Genomic DNA, 12,542 nt, shown 5'->3' on the forward strand with positions numbered 1-12,542 from the left:
CTGTTAGCAAGTATGATTCTTGGGTACAGACTGGTTCAGAACTTGTGAATTTGCTTTCTGGTGCATAATGTGCACCCATGATTCACCTCTGATCACTGTGTGTTTTAAAAGGCATCCCCTTTTCACTTACACTGTGCAAGAAACATGGAATACACATTAAGCAAATGTTCTTCAGCTCTGATGTTAAAACACCAAGGAATCCAACAAATGCATACTTTTCCAAACTACAGCTCCTCACTAATGATAATACTTTTCTTGCACAATATGCCAATTTCTTCAATAGTAATGTGAAACTTTCTTCATACAAGTTCAATTACTATGCTGCTATGGCTTCTGGTGTCACGACCATGTGCTTGCCCTGCTCAAAGAGAATAAAATTAATATCATGCACACTTCACCATATTGAGCCAGAATTCTACAATAAATTTCAACAAGTTTTACTTCTGCATTCAAAATCAGATTATAGATTGCATATTAGTATTTTGTGCACCTTGGTGCACAAAATACTACAGTACCACCATCTTGAAATTTGACTGTTTCCAAATAACACCAGTTTTTTTTTTTTTATGAAAACCCCAAACACGAAAGGTATGAAAACCTATAGTACTTAGTACCGTTGAAGGAGAAGTATGGGGGGAGGGGGATGCCGAAAACTTTGCTCTAGAGACTAAACATGGGTTTCACCACTTCAAGCCTCCAATAAGCAAAGTGGTGGTATTTCACCGGTTGATGAAAGTCATCTACCACCTGCAATGTCAGTACTAAGTGCTACCAACATCTGGATTCAATAAAATGACAAGATTATTATCAGTTTCTGCATAATATACATTTTATATTATTTTTGCAATTTTCATCTGAATGACTTTGTGCAAAGTCATTTCAGTATAGTTTATGCTTTTTTGTCAGCAATCACATTATTATTATTAAACAATAAATTTAATGCATGGACCTGCAATATCTGCATTCCATCTTTTCTATTCCACAATCCCATTTACTTCAAAATTAGGCTGTATGGCAGTTGACTCGAGTTCATTCTCATGCACATACAGAAATGCAGTACACTATGATAAATGTCTGTTACTCAATGAAGGTGCTGCTCACTTAACTGCTGTCTTCTAACCTTGGCTTCAGTTACAAAACTATAAGTAACACTAAAAAATAGAACTGGTTTCAACTATTCATCAAACCATTCATCATAATTTGTTAAAAATAGTAAAATAGTATTTCAAGATGATTTTATTGTAAAAGTAGCAAATATATACCATGACAGTATTTCATTACAAAGGTATGGTCACTTTTAAAATTTGATTCTGTACTCTGTATTACTACTACTAAATTTGATTCTGTACTCTGAATCAAAGTACTCTATACTTTGTATTATATCTGCATAAGTGTCCACCAGCAAGTTTTAAAAAAATGGAATTAGTCAATTACATGTTATTGTGCCACAGCAGCATCTAAATGTAAATTACAGGTATCTGCAGAGAACTTAGCTTGGAATATGGCAAGAGAGAAGAAATGGCTAATTTGTAATGTTATAAGAAATGGCTATTTCTTATAACAATGTGTGTGCACACAGACACCTAACTTGACACAAAAAAAAAAAAAAAAAAACCGACAACAAGCACCATTAAAAATAATAAATACGCCTCCTTGCCAAATAAAATACCTCCAAAGATCACAAATATAACCTACAGTACGCAATATTCACACAAATATCAAATAAAACCTCACGCAATGACACTTATGAAAAAAAAAATTGATAAAAAATTAAACATCCAACTTAAAATGGAACCACTGCAATCATACATGCTTATTTGTAGATATATTTTTTTTAAACTAGTGACTGGGAGGTAAAAATATACCTACATACAACCCAAAGTTTGTTTTCGTGTTAAGGTAAACGGTGCCCCCCCCCCACTTATTACATACGTACAATCAGTAGTACGTGCATCATACGTTAGAAACCACTATTCGTACACCATGATGTTGCACACTACACTACAGCTGCAATAATATACATCATAACCAATAAAAATGTTTTCATTCTACACAAAATATATTCAACGCGTATAGTAAAACATTTTTTACACGTAATCGAACAGTTTCCTAGACATCATTAAAAAATGCTATGAGGTTAATTCAGCCTCACATTCTACTGAGAACGAAAATATAACACTGCATGTTTAGAAATAATAGATGTACAGACATTTTTTTTATTTTAAAGTGCGTAAATGTTTTACTCTCCTCACAAGTGTGTGGATTCTGAACTTCAGAATCAAAGTCAAAGCTTGCCACAACATACGCTTCATATTATAACCTAAGCTGCCATGTAAATCCTTATGAATGCTGAGGAGTTACATAAAATATTTATGGTAACATTCCTTTGTAATTCCTTACTAGTAATATTTTCTACATGAAAATTATATGATTGAAACACCGGGACTGAACATTTAACTATTTGGGTGTACATGTAAAACGCAACAACTCAACCCACAAAGTTTCAAGTAACATACATATATATGTAATTTATATTATTACGTATACTACTTCGATAAAATACAAAATAAATCCAGTATGGCCCATTTTGATAATTTAAAAGTAATGTTAAACTACTGCAACTTGTAGTCCTAGGAATATGGCGACGTCATGTTTGGGACCGCGGTAATGGCATTTTCCCATTGGTCCGGGCTCTAAATATACACGTACACAGCATGCAGCTCCGAAGCTCACGCTGGCTTTCAACATATTACTCAACAGCCCGGTTCGATGATTCTTAAACGTCTTTTCCTGACAATCAAAACTTCCAATATCTAAAGAAAGCTCACGTACATAGTAGGAAAGTTTCTTTAAACAATAACAACACATACAATTAAAACATTACCTGTTAGTAACAAGGCAAATAACGAAATCCACAACCCACCCATTACGCACTCGTAAAGGCAGACTCAAGATGGAGGTACACTAGTGTATTAACCAGACACAACTGCGCGATCGGTAAGCACGTTGAACTTCCTAAGTACTGTCATTACAAGCAATAAGCTCATACTGAACCTTCAGTCAAGATTTGCGCAAATTTGTAGCATGAATGATTAAGGAATTTTGTTAATAATATAATAGTATAAGCAGTAAAAGAAAAGTACTCAAAATTGGTACCTTTCTTGATATGTGTTTATTCTTTTTCTTTATTTAATTTTATTTCATTTACTTTATAATATATATATTGCATCGTATTTTTTACTGAACAATAAAGATTATCTTCTGCTGCTATGTTCTAATTTATTTTTAATTTATCATATATATTATCGCCCGTTTAATTTATCATTCCGCAATTCACATTTGAAAAGATAATCAACATCCGCTGACATATTTATCTTTTTAGGGTACAGATGAAATATTGAAATTGCCATGAACTGATTCCAGAAGTAACTTAGTCAACGAATTAAAACTGAAACAAAACCCGTGCATACAACCACATCCCCGATTATCATTTAAATAAAAATGTCTATTATAAGGATATTTTTCATGTTGTTGAAAATCTTAAAATTACAAAACACTTCCATCAACTTCAAGTTATTGATGCTTATACGTAGCCACGGTGGTTATTTTGGATTAGCAGAAGCATCGGCAGCCATCCCCTGGAGAAGACAGTTTCAACGGCTTGCACTCCACCTACATTCTTGTTTTCAAAGGTTTTGTGGCAGTCGTTCGGATTCCCTACACAATGTTCGGGGCTCGATGTTGCTGACCTGCCTGTCTCAAACCACTCTACTGCCTTGTGGATAATCTTCTCGTGACCCTAATCGCCTTGGCAATTAAGGCCACAGGTATCAGTAATCGATCTGTGAATATCGGTTGTACTCTACGGCTGAAATGTTATGTGTGGGATTAAGCAAGATAGTTACTTATTATTATTATTATTATTATTATTATTATTATTATTATTATTATTGATGCTCTCTTATATTATTTCTCGCTGATTGGGGGTTCCACCTTGTGACGGGTATTGTTACCAAGTACACAGGGTGGTTGTTGTTATGTCTGGTGTTACTGCTGGTCGAGGAACTCTGACTATCGTACAGGTGTTCAGGATTGCTACTTTCTGGAGTTCCTTGTAGGTGTTCGCTGGGAGACCTATTGCTGCTAGGCTGTTATGTAGGGTATTTGGCACCATACGTGTGGTTAACACGATGATCGGGATGGCCGTTACTTGTTGTATATGCTACATCTCTCTGATCTGCTGTCTTAGGTTCGCGTACTTCCTGATTTTTTTCCCCATGAGTTTTCTGCATGTTGCCAGTGTTGGGTACCGCTATGTCAATCAGATAGGTAGTCTTTCCTTTCTTGTCCACAAGAGTTATGTCCGGTCTGTTGTGCAGGATTGTCCTATCCGTTATTATGGCGTGGACCCAGTACAGCTTGTGAGTTGGGGTCTCTAGTACTGACTGGGGTTCGCACTTGTAGTACGGTACACTTTCTTAGACAAACTGGTATTTCCTTACTAGCTTCTGATGTATTATCCTGGCTACCTGGTCGTGTCTATGAGTATATTCAGTCTGGATCGTTTTATGTGTTGGATCGTTTCGGAGGTCAGGTAGCATCGTCGACATGTGTCATCGAACACTCCAGCCTCCTTGGCGATGTATTTTCTATAGTTCCTGGTGTTGATTTCCTGGTCTTGATTACTTGGATGGCGAGCATGAATCCTTCAGTCTCGGCTAAGAGCGTCCCGCTCGTGAGCCATGCATTGGAAGCAATTTTATCTATATGATCTTGTTGGAGATCATTGTAGTGTCTGCCATGGAGTGTCTTCTCTACCCATCTTTCTATCTTCGTTTGTACCTCCTGTACGGGGGGGATTCCACACTTAGGTTCAATGGGGTATACTACTTGTCTATCTTCCTTATGGCCTGGTGGAGTGCTGCTGTGTGTTTCTGAAAGTAATCCTTGAGGTTAACTATCGTTGTTTTCTGTAGCTCTATCCGGTCTATCAGGCCTCTTCATCCTTCTTCCGGAGCAATTGCCAGTCTCTCCACGGCAGATTTCGGGTGGTGTTGGTGGCTCTTGGTCATCATTGTCCTTGTCTTTCTCATGATATCCTCCAACTCGGTGTTAGTCCAATCTATGACCCTGAAGGAGTATGTTAGCACTGGGACTGCATAGGTGTTTATGGCTTTAACTGTGTTCCCTCCGTTCAGTTTTGCTTTCAGCAGGGTTCTGAGTCTCTGATGGTACTTTTGGTCAGGCAGGTCTTAATTTCTTTGTGCTTTTACTGCTGAGCCTGCATCATCCCCAAGTATTTGTAGGCCTCTCTCTCTGCCATGGCTTCGATCTCTTTACCACTCTACAACTGGTAGTTTCGGTTGACTAATTTTCCCAGACGCAATCTGTTGGTCTTGCACTTGTCTTGACAAAATTCCATCCTAATATCATTGCTGAATTCTTCGATGATCTGGAGTAGTTGCTGAAGGTGTTTCTCAGTTCACGCGTAGAGCTTGATGTCTTCCATGTACATCAGATGGCTGAGGGTGTACAGGTTTTTCCTTCCTTCTTTGAGGTTACATCCATACTTTCTGCTGTTGAGCATGGTAGATAGCGGGTTAAGTGCTAGACAGAACCACAATGGGCTCAGGGTATCTCCCTGAAAGATTTCTCTCCTGATGGGGATTAGCTTGGTTGTGACGTTTCCGACCTTAATGGTGGTACTCCATTTCGCCATCGTTTTGCCTAGGAAGTTTGTCACTATCGGATTGACTTTGCAGATGTTCAGCGCCTCTATTAGCCATCTATGAGGCAGGGAGTCGAAGACCTTGCGGTAATCGATGTAGGATGTGTACATGTTGCGGCGCTTCTTGTAGGCCTGCTCTATAACTGCGGCATCTATTGTTAATTGCTCCTTGCATCCTTTGATCAGCCACTTGCATCCTTTCTGCTGTTCGGCCATTATGTTCTGGCTCTCCAAGTGGTTTGATATCTTCCTGGTTTTGCAGCTGGTCAGGATCTTGTACATTGTTAGGAGGCAGGTGATTTGCCTATATTTGATTTCTCGTAGATTCCTCTTTAGGCTTGAGATACGTGATTCCTTGAGTGAGAAACTTCGGAACTGTCTCTGGGTGCCTTATCATTCGGGTGAACTACTCTGCCAGTTGCTTTTGTGTGAAAGTGAGCTTCTTGTACCAGCAGTTGTGGACGTTATCTATTCCTGGAGTTCGCCAGTTGTGAGAGTTCTTGATCGTCTGTTTTACTTCTTCTTACCGAATCTCCCATCCCCTTATAAAAAATAATTTGTACGTCCTTGGTTTTTTTGCGTTCTAGTTCTATCCAGGTAGCTCGGTTTGATTTCAAGTTATAAATAATTTGATCCAAGTTATAAACAATTGTTAGCCCATTTCAAAGTCCAAAAGCAGTCATTCGGTACTTGGGGATGAAAAAGAGAATAATGCCAGAATGCAATTCATTAGGTCATAACATTGAGGGAAGATGCCCTTACATATTCCATGGTTAAAAAGTGGGAAACAGAATTTAAACGAGGGAGGAAAAGCCTGGAAGATAACCGACGCCGTGGACAATGGCGCGTTATACCTTCATATGGGGGCCCAAGACAAAATGGAAATGGGAACCACATATAAAAAAAATCTAATAAATAACATTTCCAATTTCTTTTTATTGTGACAACAAAACAAACAAATTATAAGACATAAGCGCCTAATATAAATTTTCATCAAGATGGGTAAAACCATTTTCGAAAAAAACGCAATTTTCAAATTAATCTTCAAGTAAAGTTCATTGACCTTGGCAGGTAGAAAGTTCAGTTTCGATTAAAAAAATCACGTAAAAATATTAAGAAAAAAACAGCTGTGAGTTTTTATTTTTGGTTTTGGGGCCCCCATCATTTTGATTTTGGTGACCCCTCCTCGGATCGGGGGGCCTAGGTAGATGTGTTTTTTGCCTATAGGATAACGCACCACCGGCTGTGGAAGACGTGAAAAGTTCATCACTCCAAACATTGCCACAGTGTACATGATCTGGTGATCAGTAGTCAACGAGTGACATTTTGGTAAGTTTCCAGAATCTTCGGCATCTATAAGAATACTCAGAACCCTGAGCGATTGAGCGCAACTAGATTTCGTCTTCTTAGACCTGAAAGCAGCATATGACCTTGTTAGTATTGATACATTGATATATATCTTTGAGAACTATTTCGACATTACCGGTAAAGTTTAATTGTTCCAAAATTCAATTACGAATTTTGAAAGCAATTCTAAAACCTAGAGGGCTTCTGATAGCTCATCAAAATTAGCAATATAGATGCAAGTCGCCATAGGAGTACCGCAGGGGGCGTCCTTTCCCCTTTACTGATTGCTGCCGCTGTTAAACCCTTCCATGCATCACAAAAAGGCTTTCTGTCTTATGCAGATGACATAAACCTCTATATAACATCATCTGATCCTAATCAAGATCCTGTCGTCATCAATTGACTAATCAGCAAACACGATAACTAGAAAAATAACTTGAATTAATCAGTTTAGAACTCAGTCATGCTAAATCAGGTTAAAGAACAACATAGAAATCTATGTTCCTGAGATCCCAACGTGTACCAAATGAACACGCCCCAGACCATTACCGACCGTCCACCTGCTCGAACACTTTCTTTTGACATGACGGGTGCATAGCTTTGAGCGCTGTCTGCCAGATACATACCCTACCATCCGCTCGGAATAACTAGAAACGGGACTCGTCGACGCAATGGTTTCTTCATTTCTCGAAGAAAGAAGTCTGATGGTGCTGGATCAAGTGAATAGAGTGGGTCTGTAGTAGGACGAAACGAACACTTGGCGAGAACATTGCATTCGACTTTGCTTCTGCAAAGGCATCAGCAATCTTGGAACCCATCGTGCAGAGACATGTGCAGATGGTCATTTAAAATACTGTGGGCAGACCCATTTCTAATTCCCATTGCATTTGCGATGAAATGAATTGCCACTCAGCACCAGCTGCTTAACTATTTCAACCGTCTCACTGTCTATTGGTGTTGATGGCCTTCCTTCTCTTGGCTCGTCAAAGACACTTGTATGACCGCATTGGAACTCCCGTTTCCGCTTGTTTTTTAGTGTCATAGGATGGAAAATTCTGCCATACACAGCTTTCATTTCTTCGTCAATTTCCTGAGCTTTCTTGCCTTGAAAATGCACGAAATTGATCTCTGCTCGATACTGCACTTTGTGAACAATAGCGTCCTTTTTCATATTCCGTGCTCCAGCTCTGGTGTACGATCACCTACGGGAATGAAATTTCACATGTTAGTTATTGAATATGTAGACAACTTATATTAAAAATGGCATCTTCCTACTGATGCTTTATCTAGGTCAGGATATAAACTTTTAATACCACCTCGTATGTATCTGTTCATAAGCGACACGACGTTCAGAAGTCATACATAACAATAATTAACAGAACACGTATAAAACCTGTAACTCGTGCAGCTTGCGATGAAGCTAGACAAAATTTGGTATGGTCGTGTACCATTGAATAACGATGAAATTAGGAGACAGTGAGACTTTGGACACGTATAAGGGACATTATAGGGGTTATATAACAATTACCAAAAAGGTCACATTACAGAAGTCGATACAAGATGCTCGAAATATGGTCACATGACATCAGTACGGTGTATTATCCACTCCAACGGCTAAACAGGCCTGGCAGCGGTAAACCATTCTTGATATAAGGGTATCTAGAAGATTCTGTGGCAACAAATCCCATTCTTCCAATAGAGCAGATCTTACCTCACCAAGTGACAAAGGAGTTGGCTGCTGGCTTGCAATGCAATGCCCAAAGGTGTCCATGTTCTAACAGATTTAAGTCTTCTGATTGTGCTGGCCACGGCAGTCGTTGGATATCTTCAATTACAAAGTATTCCTCCACCACTTGAGCTCTATGTGTAGTGGCATGGTCTTGCAGGAAAAGAATATCTGGGCAACTGCACCCGAAAAAATCGGACATTGGGCTCGTAGATCTGTTCTTTGTACCTCTGCGCTGTTACATACCCCTATCAAAAACATGAAGGGAGTGCGGATGCTGGTCATTGTTTCACCCCATACGAGAACACCTCCTCCACTGTAAGTGTCCGTTTCTCTGATGTCGCAAGGATGGTACCGCATTTCTCGTTATTTCTAGATGAAACAATGCCTAGAATCTGTTTGTAGGCTAAAACAGGACTCATCAGAGAACAGAACTACACCACGAGTTATACCACGTTTTCTACGTGTTTTGTTAATTTTATCGACTGTGTATATATATGAGAACGTTAAAAATGGATGACCACAACGCCTGTTATCCACATCAGAATGACTGAATGCACAGTTTACAAGATTCGAACCTAGAGATTTCCAAAGACGGTGATAAAACATGTTAGAATATACAGTACTGTGGGAATTCCTTAGCATTGGGGCAGGTGCCATGGGCGCCTGCCCATGGCACCTGCCCCAATGCTAAGGAATTGATGAAAGTAGAGGGCGGGGTGAAATTTAATTTTCGCCAAATTACGTGTTTACAGAGGAAAAAGTTGATTCAAGCCTGCAAGCATCGTTAAATCTGAGTACATAGTGTGTTTATGGTCTAAAGGCACCAGGGGTCCCCCCCCCCTGTCTCCACGTAGTTTACATTGTCATTTGATGCAGTACACTGTACAGGCCAGAGATTTAAAAGTATGTGGATATTGTGGTGTGTGGTCTCGTGTACCATTGTTCTTTTGGCCATTTAGCCGCCGGGCCCCTGGTGGATCCCAACGTTGCCCACACTAAGCCCCTAGGAGGCAAACCAAATAGTATTTGTTTTACTCTGGCAGGCCCTGCCACCTAATTTCCTGAGATTTCAGTGGCTAGGGCATATAAAAAAAAAAAAAAAAAAAAAGGGGAGATAACGGGATTATACTGGAGCTGAGTGATGAGAAGTGAGAAGGGCCGGAAGTCTGCGTACAGATGACAGTCAAACATCAAGTAGTCCCAGGTTTCTTGGGAGCCACAGGTACATAGAGGGTTGTTTTCGATGCCTAGCATCGCATCGTGAGTTTGCTGCAGTGGCGCTGTGTCGAGTTAGAAGATGGGTAGTTTGTTGTAGTTATAGTGAAAACCAGGTCGATGTGCTGTATAAACTTTCGAGTTATTTCTCCTTTGGTGGAGGTTATCTACCTTTCCTGCCAAATTTGTTGTAAATACGTCAGAAGCCTTCTTTTCTCATTGGGTCTGTTGCTTAATGGATCTGTAGTATGGTCGATACAGCTATGAGGTATGAGGTATTGAGGGTCTAGCGGCTCCTGGGATTTCTCCCATCTCCGCGAATGTTCTATGTATCGGTGACAGTACCCTGTCAAAGCCAGAGATTTAGAAGTGTGTGGGTCATGAGTAGTGTTATATGTTGTGCCCATTGTTTCTCCGGCTTATTGGCCGCCAGGCCCCTAATGGGACCAGACGTTGCCCATACCTCGCCCCGTGGAGGCTAGCCGGGTGTTACCATTGAATCAATTGTACTCTGGCAGGTCCTGCCACTTACTTTCCTGGGATTTTAGTGGCTAGGACCTAAAATAAAATTGGAACGACCGCGGTTGATTTTAAATCACTTACATTAAAGCACTAATATGGGGTTTGACGCTGAAAGCCTGTTTCTAAAGTGCCTAAAAGGTTGGGCGAAAATTTTTGGTGTATTTTAAATTTGGACGTGTAGGGCTATACGCTGTGCAAGAAAAAGTGCTGGGAGGGGAGAGTGAAGGCTGGGGGGTGAAATAGGAAGAAGAGGGTCGATAGGGTAGGTGACCCCCAATTTTTCAGTGAGGCATGCCCATGCCCCACCAGAGGGAAGAAATGGTGTGGCAGGGAAGAGAGGCGACAGCAAGCCGTCACCTCCCTCCCCTGCCGGGAGTGGGAGTAAAAGAATTGCACTGCACAAGAGAGTGCAGAGCATAGAGCCAATATGTCTCCGTTGAGGCAGCAACTTGGAGTTTCTCTATCTTCGTTGGTCGATACAGGTAGCGGGTTTGTCCCTACTGAGTTGGTAGAGCATTCCAAAAAGCGCGGTAAAGGGATAGCACCCCTACCAGTACCTGCAGTGTGTGCGCGCTAACCGTGTTACATGCCCAAGTCATGTTAAGAAGAACTGGCCTGTGAATGGACTCCAATTTTCTCTTAGTGACTACGGTGGAGGCCTTGTGAAACCACGCCCTAGAGGCTTAAGTGATCACGGGAATGAATATTGCTTTACAAAAGAGAGCCAGCGTGCGTTTTTTCAACCCCCAGTCTCATCCCTCAGATGTGGGAGGAAGGATAGCTTCTTATCTATTATTATTCCTAGGTGCTTTAGTTCAGTGAGAAGTTTGACTGGGATCTTGATCTTTGGTGGTCTTGTTGGCGCCAGGGAGCCTTTTAGCAAGATGGATTGAGATTTTGTGGGTGATATTGTGAGGTAGTGAAGTCTTACCCAGTCCATGAGGATAAGATTGGCATAGGTTTCAAGTTGAGCCCTTGAGTCAGTGGCCAGTATTGGCGACAGATCATCTGCATAGGCCTGAGTGCAGACCTCTCCAAGGTCCATACCCAGGAACTCATCCAGGACATCGGTCCAGAGCAGGAGGTCAAGAACTGAGCCCTGGGAACAGCCTGGGTAGATTTTCCTCTTCACTTGGCAATAAGGTGCCTGGACTACTACGCTTCTGTTTCTTAGGTAGGTTTTTATGCAGTTATAGAGGTTGTTAGGCAGTTGCACTTGTCGCAGTCGGCCGAAGGAGCTCGGCCACCAAAGGGTGTCTAACACCCGGAAAAGTCAACTGAGATAACTAGGCGGTATTTCTTGTCACAGTTGTCTGAGTACATAGCAGCACAGTCACCTAAGTATATAGCAGAACAGTTCTATTTACCATCCAGACCGTAACTTTGAAGGGACCAATCAGGCGGATGCTTCGCCAGTGCATGCTCGAATGCATAGCAGATCGCAATTCATGCATACTGTACATTCTACAATACTGAATAAGTTAGAAGTCATAAGTAATGTGCGTATAATAGTGTTTTTGTGCTTTAAACAGGTAATCATGAATATTGCGATTTGTAATTTAAATAAAACAAAAGCCCAATTATTTTTTTTTTTTTTTTTTTTTTTTTGGTAGTTGTTGGCGCATAGGCTTCTGTGGCCATAATGCACCTCCCAAGGTTTTTGCAGTACATTGATCCAAGCCCGAGGCGGGAATCGAACCCAATTAATTTTAGATGTGCCCAGGGGCGGGTAGTCCCGAGGGTGAAGGGGTGCACTGAACCCGTGCGCCAACGTTCAAGGGGCTCCTGAAACTTATATACACATATGAAGAAAATTTTAAAGGGGTGCCAAATTTCGATTGGCACCCGGGCGCCACATATCCTAGGAACACCCTGGACATGCTCACAAAAACCAAAAAGCAGACATCAGTACCGCGTAGAAAGACTACATCAATAGGAAATTACAAAAACAAAATCCTCTTGTTCAGTGGCGCGCAAACTTATTTCGCTCGCGACCCCCTT

At 40.8% G+C, this 12,542-nt stretch overlaps 1 protein-coding gene across 2 annotated transcripts in view; it reads right to left on the reverse strand.

Annotated features, from left to right (window-relative positions):
* The window catches only part of LOC150084471 (uncharacterized), a 1,198,120-nt gene that overhangs the window by 630,076 nt on the left and 555,502 nt on the right, over window positions 1-12,542 (reverse strand). The window contains exon 1 of one of the 2 annotated variants that reach the window (XM_090376096.1): window positions 2,885-2,962. The exons of the other annotated variant lie outside the window; for it this stretch is intronic. The gene's annotated coding sequence lies outside the window, so the exon portion shown is untranslated. Of the gene's footprint in view, window positions 1-2,884; window positions 2,963-12,542 lie in introns of those variants that run through there. 2 annotated transcript variants of the gene reach the window in all.

This window comes from Mastigoproctus giganteus, chromosome 6 (assembly GCF_048544385.1).
Source record: "Mastigoproctus giganteus isolate SK-2022 chromosome 6, ASM4854438v1, whole genome shotgun sequence".
Classification (NCBI taxonomy): Eukaryota; Metazoa; Arthropoda; class Arachnida; order Uropygi; family Thelyphonidae; genus Mastigoproctus; species Mastigoproctus giganteus.